We start from the raw sequence: 15,383 nt of genomic DNA on the forward strand, positions 1-15,383 counted from the left end.
TTTGTTGTTAAGTTGAATTTGTATGTTAGTCAGACGTTTGTATTTTTGGAAATTTGGGTTGTCATTGAATAACTATAAAGCTTCAATGCAGACTAATACAGCTAATCATTGCAGCCTTGGGCTAAATTTAGTAAATTACCAACATCCAGAGAGCATCAACAGAGGTTACAGTGGGCAGAGAAGTCTGTCTGTAACTAGGAGTCATCTGTAAGCTGGGTGTCTTCAAAGGGGTTTTAAAAAAATATATATTTGGCCTGGGAGGGGGAGGGCTGTAAAAAAACAAACTCTTACCTCCTCCGATGCTCCCGTTGTTCGATGCCGCCAACTGTCATTGCTTTGCCCCTTTTTCCTGCTAGAAGGAAACATTTCCCTTTGCTATGACAGAAATGCAGCAGGAAAAATTTTTACATCATTTTTAAGCAATTCACTAATAAATTGTTATGGTAACATGCATAATTGATATGTCTATGTAACTTACTTAGTTACCTACATAGTTTAATGAATGTTTATGTTTTTACAAATATTAACTCATATAATCTTTATATTCACTCACTGCAACATGCCAGGGAACTGACTAAAATAGCCACACTCTGTTTTAACCCTTTAGTAAAAAGAAAATTAAAAAAAAAAAATTAATAAATAATATAAATTGTTGTATCACTGCATTAATAATGACCCAGACCCAAATGTAACGCCTTATTTTTCCTTCTTTGTTAATATACCGTAAATAAAAAAATAAATAAACATGGTATAAAAATGTTCTTTGGTTATCTTGCCCCCAAAAAGATGTTCCAAATGTCGAACATAATGCTTCAGAGTAACCAGTAGTACTTCAATTGTCCTTGTAATTGTCATATAAAAGCCTCTACTACTCTAAAACACTATTTTCTTTATATAAAAAAGATCCCATCTCATTTCACTCATTTTCTACAAATTTTTTAATTTGCATTAGTGCCAGGGTTAGTGTTAGTGTAGTCCTTGGCAGTAGGGTCCAGATCTTTTTACACAGGTTTCTCCTTTGAGAAAGCTTTGTTCCTGAGGCCCTCTGCTCTTGTTCTGAATTCACGTTGTTACGTATCTGACTACGCTCCCCTGCTGTCTGCCTTGACCTATTGCTATGTCCCCGACCTGACCTCTTGCCTGTCCCTGACTACGATTCTGCTCAACATCTCGGTACCTCGCCTTGGCCGCCAACGCGGACAAAGTCACACCTGTGGAACGACCTGGCAGTACCACACCACAGCAAGTCTAACCTGCTTTGCGGCAGGCTCTGGTGAAAACCAGGTACCACTTAGACTCCGGTCCCAGTTGTCAACTTCCATCATTGTCCACAGTGGTCCAGTGGGTCTACTACACCTGGAGCCTGACAATGCCCACATGTGTCACTAAAGCCTTTGTTTTTATTGTCTGGCTGCTCCTTCCATGACAAAACTTAACTTTAGTAAAATACAAATTAAGCTGAAGTGCCCCATCATCTACGTCACTCCTGGGTTCAGCAAGATGTGGAGGTGTGAGGTTTTCTGGTGAAGCTCTTCAGACAAATTTGCATTTTCTTAAAGTCAAGTTTTGGAATAGAAGTAGCAGCTGGAAAATAAAAACAAAGGTAGAGATGGTCCATGTGGGCATACACCTATATGCCATATCAGTTCAGGTAGGTAAATCGTGGTGATGGATTCCTTTTCTGGAATCCATGTGGAGGGGGGCCTGTCAGACAGAATTAGCAGTGATAAAAAGAAACAAAATAAATGGAAACACACATTCTTTAGATCTTTTTTACACTTTACACTTTTTTACACATAATAAATGCACACATAGAGATTTGCATAGGCCACCATGCTGGAAAGTCTTCGGTCTGCCACAATGCACCACCCATCACTTTCTACTGAGTAATTTCCATAAAACATGAACAGAAAGGTAAAAAACTCACCACGCTTAGTTTGCATCATATACACACATATAATATAATAATATATACATATATGAGGTTTTTTACTTCTCTGTTCATGTTTTATGGAATATATATATATATATATATGACACTTCTTGTCTCACTTAAAAATATTGTCTTACCTACAGGATGTGGTTTTGGTGCTGGCGATGTACATAGACTTTTGTGGCTTTTTCTTTTTTATACATGATACAGGTATTTATACAAATATAAAGTTACCCTTTTTATCGCATAATACATGGAAACAAAAGATTACTTTACTTTTGAAAAGTAAGGTATACATCTCACCATATTGAATCTTATAATTGACTGGCACACTTCCAAGTTCCATAAATGATTGAAATATAGGGAATTTTAAGCTTTTATTTCAGCAAAACTGATTCATCAATACTTTAATTGGAAAACAGTTAAAGGGAATGTGTAACACACAAAATTTTCATTTCACGAAATAATTTAAATTATGTAGAGTGGGGGAACTTTATTTATATAAATGTACAAGAAATTGATGAAATTTCTCAGCTGTTAGGGATCACACTCACCTCATTTAGTGACACACCTCAAATATGATACCAGGCGAATTGCCAGAAAATTGTGAATTTTTCTACCTTGTGCCCCCCTCAAACCACTTTTTTAAAAAGTTGATGGGGCACAGGGCAGGCCAGGGTGGGGACTACAGGATACTGAGACACACTATAGCCGGATTTAAGAGGTCAGTTACACTTATTAATTCCGGCGAAGGGAACCTGTAACCAGAGACCTCATTTTCACTAACGACAGGTTGCAGAAGCCCATTTCAACTGGTTGCAAAGATATCTTTCTGCCTTTTCTGTGCATTTGCATTACAGTATAATTGTGTGATTGAACTTACCTTGCACCCTGACAGAATCATGTGGTGAGTCCCAGGTTTATTTTTGTTTGGTTTCGGTATACCACCATATTTTTTGTATGTACCATTCATATATTTATCTAATTAATCAATACTCTCGTAGTCATCTCTTGTTCAGACTAAATAAATCTATTTTTTCTTATCCTTTTTATGGACCGGAGCCCAGAACTGGACAGCATATTCCAGGTGAGGCCGAACCAATGCCTTGTACAGTGTTAATATTACATCCCTATCACGAGAGTCCCTAACCACTTTAATACATGACAAGATCCTACTGGCTTTAGAGGCAGCTGTTTGACATTGCATGCTGTTATTTAATTTATGATCTACTAGTACCCCCAGGTCCTTCTCAATAAGAGACTCTCCCAGATTCACTCTTCCAAAGACATATGCTGCCTGTGGATTATTAGCCCCCAGGTGCATAACCTTACATTTATCCACATTGAACCTCCTTTGCCAAGTGGACGACCAAACACTCAGTTTGTCCAAGTCACCCTGCAGCCTATGAACATCCTCCATAGACTGTATTACACTACACAGCTTGGTGTCATCTGCAAAAATAGACACAGTGCTATTAATTCCTACCTCTATATCATTAATAAATATATGAAATAGTAGTGGGCCAAGCACAAAACCCTGGGGTACACCACTTATAACTGGTGACTATTCTGAAAAACAAATTTTTCCTAAATACTGTTAATTTTATTAATGATCATAGGCACCAAAAATCCTAATTAAAGATTACAATCCCTATGCTAGTGTCTTTTAAAGAATAAATGTATCATAATGGGCACTTTGAGTTACCATGTAACCTGTTAACACATAGTGACAGGTTGTAATCGCACACTTTTTGTGTTGGTTTACCTGGCTGGCGGAAGTTGAGTGAATACTCTTTTCATGTTACAGCTACCATTTTACAAATGAACTCCCCTCAGCAGGAAGCTAAGTACACTTTAGTCAGGACTCAGGGGATCTGAATTGGAAAATGAAGCATTGTTCTTTAATTGTGCCCATCTTTTGATAATGCTTGGTGTGGGAAAAATAATAGTGCTTGCAGGGAAATCTGAAACAATGTGGAAAGCTTTGATTAATTACTGCAGTACCTAAAAGTACATGTCTAGACTGCTAATTACACAAAGTGTCTTGCCCCATGTTGTTTTCTGTTTTGTCTCTTTTCTTTGCCCATGCTGCATTGAAGCCCCCAAATAGTGCTTGCTGCTCTGAATACATTTCCTATGTTTATGGATAATACCACCAAATTCTAAGCCATCCCTTTTGTGCATGATTACCTTGTAAATAGCCATTTATTTCTAGAGATAATTCTTATGCTTCAATAATTACACCTTCTCTTTTGGAGCTTACAATTGCTGATGCTGAGATTCTTTATTCAATGTCAGTAGTATAGTAGATTGGACTTGAGAACTAGAAAGTAGCTACAAGAAACCTTTTAGGTCAGATTTGTGTATCAGATACATGCCATAAGGGTGTTCTAAAAGCATGAATATGCCAGGTATATATTAATATATTTTGACCAGGTGCATAGCAATTCAATTTGACAGGGAAGCCACTGGGCCTGCAGCTGTCACTGCCCATGCGCTGTGCCGATGCAGGAAGAAATCGCAGCACATGCCCAGGTAAGTGTGGGGCCCACAGCTAATGGTTTTATGTCAGGGGCCACCTTACTACTCTGCTCAAGTACTATTCCTGAAGGTAAATAGCATCTTTATCTTTAAGGGATGCAGATTCTATTGACATAGAGTGCCTAATCTGCGGATTAATCTGTGGAGGCCTGGTTCTGGTACTGCATTAGGTAGTGAGCTTGGTTCTGATCTCGTATCCTAGTTGTGATCTTGGTTACAGTCCTGAAATTATGTAGTAAGTTCTGCTTCTTTATCGATGAAGTAAGCTTGGTTCGAGTACCATATCTTATTACAGCAGACTGCTGTCCCTGCCTTATCCTGTAACCCAAACGTTACTGCTGTGAGTATATATTATATGTGTGCTTATGTATATATGTGCAACATCCCTCACCGGGGCCTTGCCTTTTCTTGGGGCCTGGAGGCAGAATACCGGAGTGGCTGGCGGTTGCGGCCTCTGCACGCTGATGTCACGGTGCTTGGTATGGGGACAGGAGGGCTGTCCTACAGCCTGGCAGGTCTCCAGCAGGTGGTGTGTGCAAGAAATATGGAGAGAGAGGCTGATGTATTGGTTGTCCCTGGGGAAACCACTTAGTGTCTATAATATATGTCCCTGGGTAATGGATAGGGAGCCGTGGTGGGGATACAGCCGTATCCAGGGATCAGACCGAGGCAACGTTGTGCAAAATAACTCACGGCAACAACTGCAGGCAATGGCCCAAACAATCTTGTTACAGATTCCGCATTACAGGATGATTCCGGATTACTGGAGTGGTCAGGAAGAGTGACCCTCAGCGGTTGGTTCACCAGGCTGGTAGTCTGCAGCTTTGTCCTGGGTGGTAGTTCTATGTGTAGCACTGAAGGTGTGCTACACACTGTCTCTCTGGTCACTGATAGATCTGTGTTCTTTAGGGATAGTGGATGGTAAAAATTGCTCCTGTGTCAGGAGCTAAATTCCAAGTGCTTCTCCTATGGTGAGAGCTCGGGCCTAGGAACTCGGGCCTAGGAACAGTCAGAAGCTGGGGCCTAAGAGAACGTGCCTCTTCCTGTTCAGGCATTTTGTAAAACCCTGGTCAGGTGGTTGCTCACTGTCCAATCACACTCCAGTTCACATAAAGAAATATCATTGGATGACAATCTTACAATACTTAACCCTTGCCTTTTTAGGCAGTATCGCAATACCCCTCTGTCTATACATTGGCAGGGGTGTTGCATATGTATGTACCTGAAAAAGGTGCATGGCTCGTAATAACACACAGCTCTGATTATTCTCTATGATACTAACCTGTACACCTGACTGACCATTGTCAGATTTCTGTCCACTGGAAGTAAACCTAGAGGTTTCCAATAGAATGACAGTAAAAAGAGATCTAGAAAACCATGATGGATTGATACAAAAAGTATATTGGAAAATTGTTATATTTTTTATCATATACAATAAAAAACAACAACATTAATCTGCTGAAGCGAGAATATTTCTTTAAGGGGAAGTATGTAATAAGACTAAAATTGTATCCCATTTAAAAACCCCAGACATGTTGCTGTCTATACCTTATGCGTGCCTGCTTTCTGAGCAATAGAGCCCGTCTTGGGGCTGAAAAGTCACCACGTTTGTAATTTTGTCATATTTACTTTAAAAAAAATTACACTCAGCATCTAAAAGGAGTACTCAGTTTATATTTTTGGTCTGCTATAACAGGGGTGGGAACGCTGATCCGTGAGCTCCCACTCTCCTTCTTTTCGAGGTTCAACCGCAATGTATGGAAATTTCCATTCAATTCAATGTATGGAAATTTATTAACCCTATTTACCATGACTTTATTGTAGACTTGTTTTTTCTTCTACTTTTTAATTTGTGATTAAGCCCTAATTTGAGTATTTCATCTTTTTAACCATATTGGGGCAGATTTACTTACCCGGTCCATTCGCGATCCAGCGGCGCATTCTCTGTGGTGGATGCGGGTCCGGCTGGGATTCACTAAAGCAGTTCCTCCGACGGCCACCAGGTGGCGCTGCTGCGCTGAAGTTCCCCGGAATGCACTGATCTTCACCAAGCCGGACCAAGTGAAGGTAAGCGCGAGTCCCGCGGCGGTTTCTCCAAATCTTTCGGGTTTTCATTCGGCCACGCCCCCCGATTTCCGTCGCGTGCGTGCCAGCACCGATGCGCCACAATCCAATTGTGTGCGCCAAAATCCCGGGGCAATCCAGGGAAAATCGTCGCAAATCGGAAATATTTGGGTTACACTTCGGGAAAATGCGAATCGGGCCCTTAGTAAATGACCCCCTGTGTGTCCAGAAATTTGTTAAATATTTAATAAAGAATATATATATTTTTTAACAATATATGGTACCTTGGCTCAGTATTTTATAGGTGGTATCTTAAGTTTAACTTTTAGATGTTCTACCTGCTAAAAAAAGGTGTGTGTTATTAGTTTATATTCACTCTGTAGTGATGTCCAGATCCCTGTTTATGGGTGAAAACCGGAGAGGTCCATGCAAAATGCCCTTAGTGTGTGTTCAAAGCCAAAGCAGTTGGACAGAACAGTAGGTCCACAACTCTCTGATCATCACACTTTCATGACACCTGGCTTATCGTATTCATAGCTAGTTGATAGGGGCTGAATTGGTTCTTCTGCCCCCAATCCGGCAATAAGTCCTGGTAGGGTGGCCAACCATAACATCAAACTCGAACGTGAACATAAAGTGCGCTCAATAATACCCTTCGCAATTTTAAACTTCAGTGAATAATATCCCTTTTAACAAGTTACATACAACAAAACAGATAAAATCAGATAAAATATAAAATGCTAGAGCCCTTGACAGCTTTTATTTTGTACAGACAGGTGAAAGCATTTCTGCTACACCTGTCGTTATGTGAATCTACAGTTCTGTGAAAACACTCCCTGAAGCTTTCAATCATTTCTTGTAACTGTCCGTGATGTAATGAATAACAGGTCTGCAATGTTGGCCTTTTGATTGGTATCTTGGTGCCTCAAGTCCTGCCTTGGGCAACAACTGATGCAGCATAACTGCAAGTATAGTTTGTCATTGCTAATAACATGTGGAATTTTCTTACAATTGGGACTCTTTGGTTAGTGAAATTTAGTAAGTCACATTTTAGCATGTACCGTACATTTTGACTGTTGTGCTATAGAAAAACCAATATAGTTTGTAAACCCAAACAACTTATTTTTCATTAGGTTATTGGAATTCTAGTTGAATTTTTTACAGTGCTAGAGTGATATGCCTATAGACAAGTGGATCAAAAGTTATTTACACTAGTGTAAAATTATGTCAAAATTATGTTTGTAAGGCTACATGGGCACATGGAGGGCCATTGCTTGACTCCCAAAGGAGATGCTCACCCACCGATGTCCATTGAAAATGATCACTGTGCTGTTATACAGGGTGTATCCACCACAGCATGAACGCACACATGGCCAAAAAATACAATCATGTGCATGAAGCCTTAGTCTTATCATGTATCCTGTCCTGTAGGGTATTTATTTGCAGCAGTCATATAGTTTATTAGCAGACTTGTATGTATAGGAAATGATCATAGCTGTTCTATACTCCTCTTCCAGAATGAACTCTGCACAAGGCAAGTAGAAAATTATCCCATAGATTTCCGTAAATATCTTCAGACTGCCATGTCTGTGTGGCATCTGTGAAGCATATCTCAGTATATTAATGCCATGATCTTATACAGTTGAAAATTGAGAACCAAAATCTACAGGAGTACCAGTAAAGGGTAGCACCAATATCACATATGTTTAAAAATTGTACAAGGATCAACGCATAGGCGAATATACAGTGGGTAGGAAAAGTATTTAGACCCCTTTAAATTTTTAATTCTTTGTTTCTTTACAGCCAATTGATCAAAAGCAGGAAGATTGGTTGCAATTGAAGGAAATATGACTGGGGCAAAGTACATATATATCCTAGATGAAAACCTCTTCAAGAGTGCTCTGGTCCTACATTTCAGTTTTTTGTCAAAAGAGAGGACAGAGTATACATTACTGAGCAAAATAAAGGAAATCTTTGATCTTACCAATTGGCTGAAATGAAACAAAGAGTGAAAAATGTAAAGAGGTCTGAAAACTTTCCACACTCACTGTATTTTCACCCACCATTTTGTACGCCACCCTGTGCTCCCTCACACCAGCAGCAGGTTCACTTACCTCGCCACACTCCCAGGCGTCTGAGATTTAAAGGGCCAGCACACCCCTAATTGGCGCTGGCCACCTGTCAATCTATAAGGAGACAACCTCTTCTCTCATGCCCCGCTGTATCTTTGTGCTTCCATGCCATTGAGAAAGCTGTGTCCCATAACTTCTACATTTATACTGATTTCCCGTTGTGACCCGGTTCTGTTCCTGATCCTGCTTCTCTGCTGCCTGCCCTGAACTTCTTCTCCGCCTATGACGTTGGTACAACCAGGTTGCTCCACAGGTGCAACTTTGTCCGCGGTGGCAGCCGAGGCGATTTACAGGATCATTAGACAGAATCGTGGTCGGGGACATGGAGGAGGTCGGGACCGGCAGCACAGGATCCGAGTCGGGGACGTAACGGTATGTTAGGGCAGGCAGCACAGGATGGGAGTCAATAACAGAACCAGGGTCACAACAGGAAATCGCAGAGTAAATACAGGGCATCAGGAGCAAACTTACTCAATGGCGATAAGGCTCAAAGTTCCACAGGGGAGGCTGGCTTATGAAGAATTCTGGGAATGGCCAGCTCCAATCAATGGTGCGGTTGCCCTATACATTTTCAGAAGTCGACAGGATAGTGCATGCCTGACCGCTGGAGCTGAAGCAGGAATGTGGACAGATAAGTCAGTGTGCCCGACACTGAGGCACATAGAGGGGCACTAGTGAGACTCCTGTGACATTGCCTTACCATACTACTGTGTGAGGGAGAGAGTATGTGTGTATATATTTTCTGAATATACTGTAAATATGCGTATTTGATGTGTATATACTGTATGTATGAGTGTAATACTGCATACAGGAGTGCATAAATGAGTGCATATGCAGGTATACACGTATGTACTGTATGTGTGTAAAAGTGTAGAACTTTATGTGTGTGTATATATGTAATATATGTATATATCTTTCATGGGGACGGGAACCCCATGCAGAAGTCTTCTAAGTGGCCACGCCTCTCCTAGTTCACCCATGAGTAAATGGTTAAGTTCCCTGTTTTACTTTGTTTTAACTTGCAATGCTTTGTCCCATCAAACTAAGTGAATATAAAATGCAGCTATGGAAATAACAATTATCTAACAGGAAAGGCATTGCTTGGCCAATGTGGTTATAATGTAAATTGACGTTTTACATTCTGCATGCTCTATCTTTATTACTTAAAGTGGTTGACTAAAGTACAATATGGTTAACCTTATAAGGGTCTTCTACTTCTCCTTGCCAAATAGCTGCTAAGCTAGGCAATGGAGACTGACTGCAATTATGTGTACCAAAGACAGCATACTTATCATTTTCAGGGGAAGTGCATCTTTGCATAAAAATATTTAAGGTGGGAGGAGGCACTGTTCATATATGTCTAATATTTATATTAGCATTTCTGTTGGAAGTCGGAACTTTTTTGAGATTTTCCCTGTTGAATGAATTAACTAGAAACTTCCCAGCCTACGACATTTGGCTTAATATAAGATTTTGTTTCTGTTTCTTCCCATGTTGAACCTGGCTTTCTTCTGACAAACATGTGATACCCACCTGACCCACAACATAACTTTTATCCTTGTCTGAACTTGACTTGTTTCTTATGACTCTGTGCCTACATTGCACCAGTGTCTCTCAGCTCATTGTCATCTACACTAGAACCACTAGATTAGTAAGTGGGTCAGTGAATTCTATATAGTGTCATTGAGATCCTTGTGTAAGAGTTAAAAGGGTGAAAACCAGCGGCGATTGCTATAGAAGCAGTTTTAAACCAAACCTGGTTTATAACACAGTGGGGGCTCATTTAGTAAGGATTGCGGAGCGCACTTTTGTCAGACTGTTAGACTTTTTTAGGGATTGCACGGCTTGGAAGGTATTAAACAGTTGTCTGTGCTGGGATTGTGTTGCACATGATCTTTTATTAGCGCAGCTGCGCTGGCTTCTATGAGGCACAAATTGGGGGGCTTGCTGTCGTGACGTCGTCCAACTGATTCGAACTGAGCGCAGGATTTTACTTTCAAATTGTGTCAAAGCTAATGCACTTAAAAGATGGTGATCTCTGTCCTGACAGCAACACATTTAGGATATCGGGCGCACAATCTTAGTGAATCATGGCACAGTGCATTATTATCGTCGGACATTGCACTTTCGGTGAACTCTGCGACCAGGCAAGTAAATGTGCCCCAGTGAGTCAAAATCTTGATGCTCTTATAACAGTACACAGAGATAATTTAGATTTCAAAATGTGACCACCCCAACTGGGACCCCTTCTTTCATAATGGGGGGTCAGTAAGAGCAATCTTGCTTTTGTTAATGATTTAGGAGTATTTTAAATAACTATTTAATGGTTGTCTTTTTTTATTTACTTTTTTTGCAGTTTATTCAAGGACTCTTATTAAAATGGGACCATGAAATTGGTGATCCCAGACTAAGGCTTCAGACTACGTCTTTTAATGTATCAGCAAATAATATCCAAGGGAGTAAGTATTTGAATAAATAATGTTCCTGGTAGTTTAATCATCTAATCAATACCATCTAACATTGATTGTTATAATTGAAAATGGATTCTGCAATGACCTTTTGTAATATCCTTGGCAGTTCAGTGGTTTTTTAATACCTTCTTGATCTATGGGCTTTATAAGTTTATCATGTATTTCAGTCAATAATTATTTCCATGGCTAGTTTTAGTGTCTTGGTCTAGAAGTCAATTTTGATGTACCAATCACTCTATCTCAATTTTAATGTATCTTAAATCTATAAGGTACAAACATACTTTAAATTATATGTTGATCAACCATAAAAATATTGTGCAAGTCCCCTTCATTTTTAAGAACAGCTATAACCTAGTAAGTTAACCTTTCAACAAACACTGCATGTATCAGTAGTAAATGTGGTTATTTGATGTTACCCAGTGCTGAGACCAGAAGGTTATGGAGGCTTTGACCGACCTCCTGGAGCCCTTTTCAGCAGGGCCAGTTACTTTGTCCTGGTCACAGCTGAATTTGTGTAGCCTCTCCCCTGGAGCCCTGACATGGCCTTTTACAACCAGATCCTCCCGGTGGTGGAGGACCAGAGCTGCAGTTTCCAAGAAACAGAACGACCTATCCCCTTAGGCTGAATAAAGGCTCAAGAAGGGCAGCAACTTTTTGAGAACCTGCTGGTCTTTACAGAAATTGTTCTTTGATTGGAATAAGGTGCCAGGCCCTGACGAAAGGAGCTCCATGAGGCTGGATAGGGCTTCCACAACCCCTGAATCATGCCATTTATCACATCAACAAGCAAAACCACTCTATGTAAAGACCTACAAGTAAAATGACAACTCCCAGTTGTCAATTTATATATACACTTCTTAGAGGAACAGCACCAAGCAACAGCATGATGCTGAATCATCATTTCATGGGGAATAAAAGTATTTTTGAAAACTTTAAATATAAAGATAGTGAAAATATACTGTGTGGATGTAGTGTTGCTGACCTTTATTGGCTGACATTTTTAATAGACTGTACATATATACAATGGGGCACATTTACTTACCCGTCCCGTTGCGTCCGCCGATCCGGAATGTCTGACGAGGATTTGGATTCGGATTCACTTACAGCATGCGCCCGATTTCTTGAATGTGTCGCATCCCCGCTCAGGTCCACCGAAGTTCACCATCTTCTTCCCAGTATATGTAAGTAAATTAGAATTTGAAATTCCGCGGTTTGTCCGAATCAGTCGGGCTGTCCGACGGTCACGCAGCCCCCCCCATTTGTGTCGCATGAAAGCCGACAACTCACCCACAACCTCTGTTGCCTACCTAAAACATCTTGCAAACCCTAGTGGTTAGGGACTTATCCTCGAAAGTGCCCAGGAAGGTTGACAAGACAGAGGGTCAAATAAATGACAGACAGGCAAGCAAAGACAGACAGAACCAGGTCAATCCAAGATGGCAGCAAGGCACAGAATTGAATAGCAAGAGAATAGTGAAATAAAGTAGCATGGGGTCAGATACAGAGCATAGCAAAACAATAGCAAAGGCAAGTGAAGCGGAGAATAAGAGCTATCTGAAATCAGGATGAGTAAAGGAGTTCCTGGAAACTGCCCCCAGCAGCTGACTGCCTCAGCCATCCATGACTCAATCCATAGCGGAACACAAACTGAACTAAAATAACACACTCAATTTTCCCCAAGGAACTGATCCTGAAAGGCAGCTGTCAATCAGCTGTCAATCAAAAGCAGCCCTTCAAGGGGTTTTCAAGCACAGAAGCTTGATCCTATTTAGAGGTTTCTGACACTAACATGTTGCTTTTTAAAACACTAAATTTACCACTAAATTTATGTCACATAGGCATCCTATGTGAATTACCACAGGAGAGTCAAAATGGATTTCTGTATTGGGGCGTGAAGGGGGGGGGGCACAGCCAGCCGAGCGAAGGGCACAGCCAGCCCGCATGGAGGGGATCAGCGGAGGGGTGTTACTGTCCCCACGTCTGCGCACTTGCTGCAGCCGGGAAAATTTTCACAGTGAAAAGTTGTTTATATCTATGCCAGGCAGGGCCTGGCGTAGAGATGAATGCTGCACAGGACCCCACCAGATCCTCTTGTAGTATCTGGCTGCGCAAGAACAGCGGCTGGGCTACACCGGTGCACTAGCGGCAGTATATGATGAATAACCCCCTAGGTATGTAAACTTCATGGGTGCCAATAAAATTGAGCAGGCATGTAATGTATAAATTATGGTAAAAATTAATTTCTACATACAGTTTTTATTAGTAAATGACACAAATATTCCATCCTTTAATGCTATGTTTCAGTCCTATTGCATGCGTAAAAAATGACTGCAATTGAATATGACACATTATTAGTGATAATTATTGTTATAGATAGATTAGATTGAACAGAAAATAACCTTCATTTTGACCATGTTTTAGCTCTCAGAATTAATGTGATTTAGTGAACACATATAAATAAAAATCTGATGAGTCCCCACTGACTGTGAGGTCTGCCGGAGCTGAAGTGTATTAATTTCATGCAGATGATGAATTCCTTAAGCATTCAATGATAATCATGCTTGATTTGACAAGACTTTCTCATGCTATTTTAGGGCCTTAATTTTCTGTGAAGTTCTGTCAAGTACTCATCAAGAACCCACTTATCTCCCTATATTAACCTGGCATCCAATCACAAGGTTGCCTAACAGTGTTTCTGCCAAGTGCCGAGCCATTATTATTCTGGTCATGTGATTGTCCAACAAGAGAAGCCAATCAATGACTGATTAATATTCAGATCACATGACTACCAAGGAGAGTAAATGAGTTGCACAGTAAGACATCAAACAAATTTTCATCTTGAAAGAGTGATTGCTTTTCCTGCTGCTGTGATGTTTGTCAAATTCGCTCTAGCCTTGTCCAATTAAGCTTCATGAGTTGAATTAATAATGAAAAGATGTGAGCCCTGTGCCAGCACGATAGCTAGCAGAAGCATTTCCCCTGAAAAACATTGACAAAATGATTGAAACACATCTGGATAACTGAAATAATTGCTTTCACAATTCTGTTTCCTATGCTGTAATCTCTAGTGCAAAGTGTGAATTGATGTTAGCAGTTAGTAAGCGCTTTGTGTGATACTTAAAATGCCGAGAGTGCTTGTCTGTTTGCGCACAGACTCGTAATCAGGCCAAATGAATTAAACAAATATAGGTTAATTGAGGGATTCATGAGGAGTGCTACAATATATTAATTGCTGTTAATGATTTGTTAAGATGAAACCACAAATATGTAATTCACTATATTACTTACCACTAAATAAATACTAGTTTCTTATGGAAAACACAAAACTTCTTTCTGATTAATTACCGGTACATTGTAGTTAATAAAATAAATTAACTACTTTAATTTACCAAATGTGCCAGAAGAAGCACCTAAACTAACTATTATAATTAGAAGATCTGTCCCAATGTCTTGATTTGTATAACATTGTACCATACTTTCTACCCATCTTAACTCGTTTCGTACCGTAGGCCGCAGCAACGTATTTAGACATTGTTGAGGTTTTCTACTGTGCCTGCACTAGTCGCTTCTTTACCGCTTCTCCCTTCTTCACTTCTCACAGCATCGAGCTGAAGTGTAATGCATGGAGGAGTGGAGCCGGCAGTGCCGTCGGCTCTATAGACTCGGCGGTCACGTGAAAGGGGTTAAACAGAACTGCTGGGTCTAATTAGACCCAGTACAGCTCTGATCAGCACCACCAGTCACAGGTGGTGGTTTTACTCTGTAACTGGTGTTCTTATAGATGCCTCAGTTACAGGGGAAAACTTGTAAAACAAAATGAATAAAGTAAAATTAGGAAAAATAAATGTTTTATAATTTTACACTACAAGCCACTGTGAAAACACCAAAACAATGGCTTTATGAACCACGGACATGAAAACCAAACGCCAATGTGAAAGAGCCCTTACTGTACAACACTCTGATCCCCACTTGGTCACTGGTGTCTTGAATCTTGACCACCAGGGCTTCTAATGCTCCATTAATATGCCATGTTTATTGGAATAATAATTATGCTATGAATTTAGCCCCTAGTGTTACATTCACATCAGTGACATATCTTGGATGTTTACTTATATTTTTATTAAATAAAGGAAGGGACAAACGACAGGTGTTAGAAGGTGTTAGAACAAAGAATGCTTTAAAATAAAAATGTATTAGAATTGTTTAACCAATGTAATATAATAGAGTGAGATAATATTTTTT

The sequence above is a fragment of the Engystomops pustulosus genome, chromosome 1 (genome assembly GCF_040894005.1).
Source record: "Engystomops pustulosus chromosome 1, aEngPut4.maternal, whole genome shotgun sequence".
Classification (NCBI taxonomy): Eukaryota; Metazoa; Chordata; class Amphibia; order Anura; family Leptodactylidae; genus Engystomops; species Engystomops pustulosus.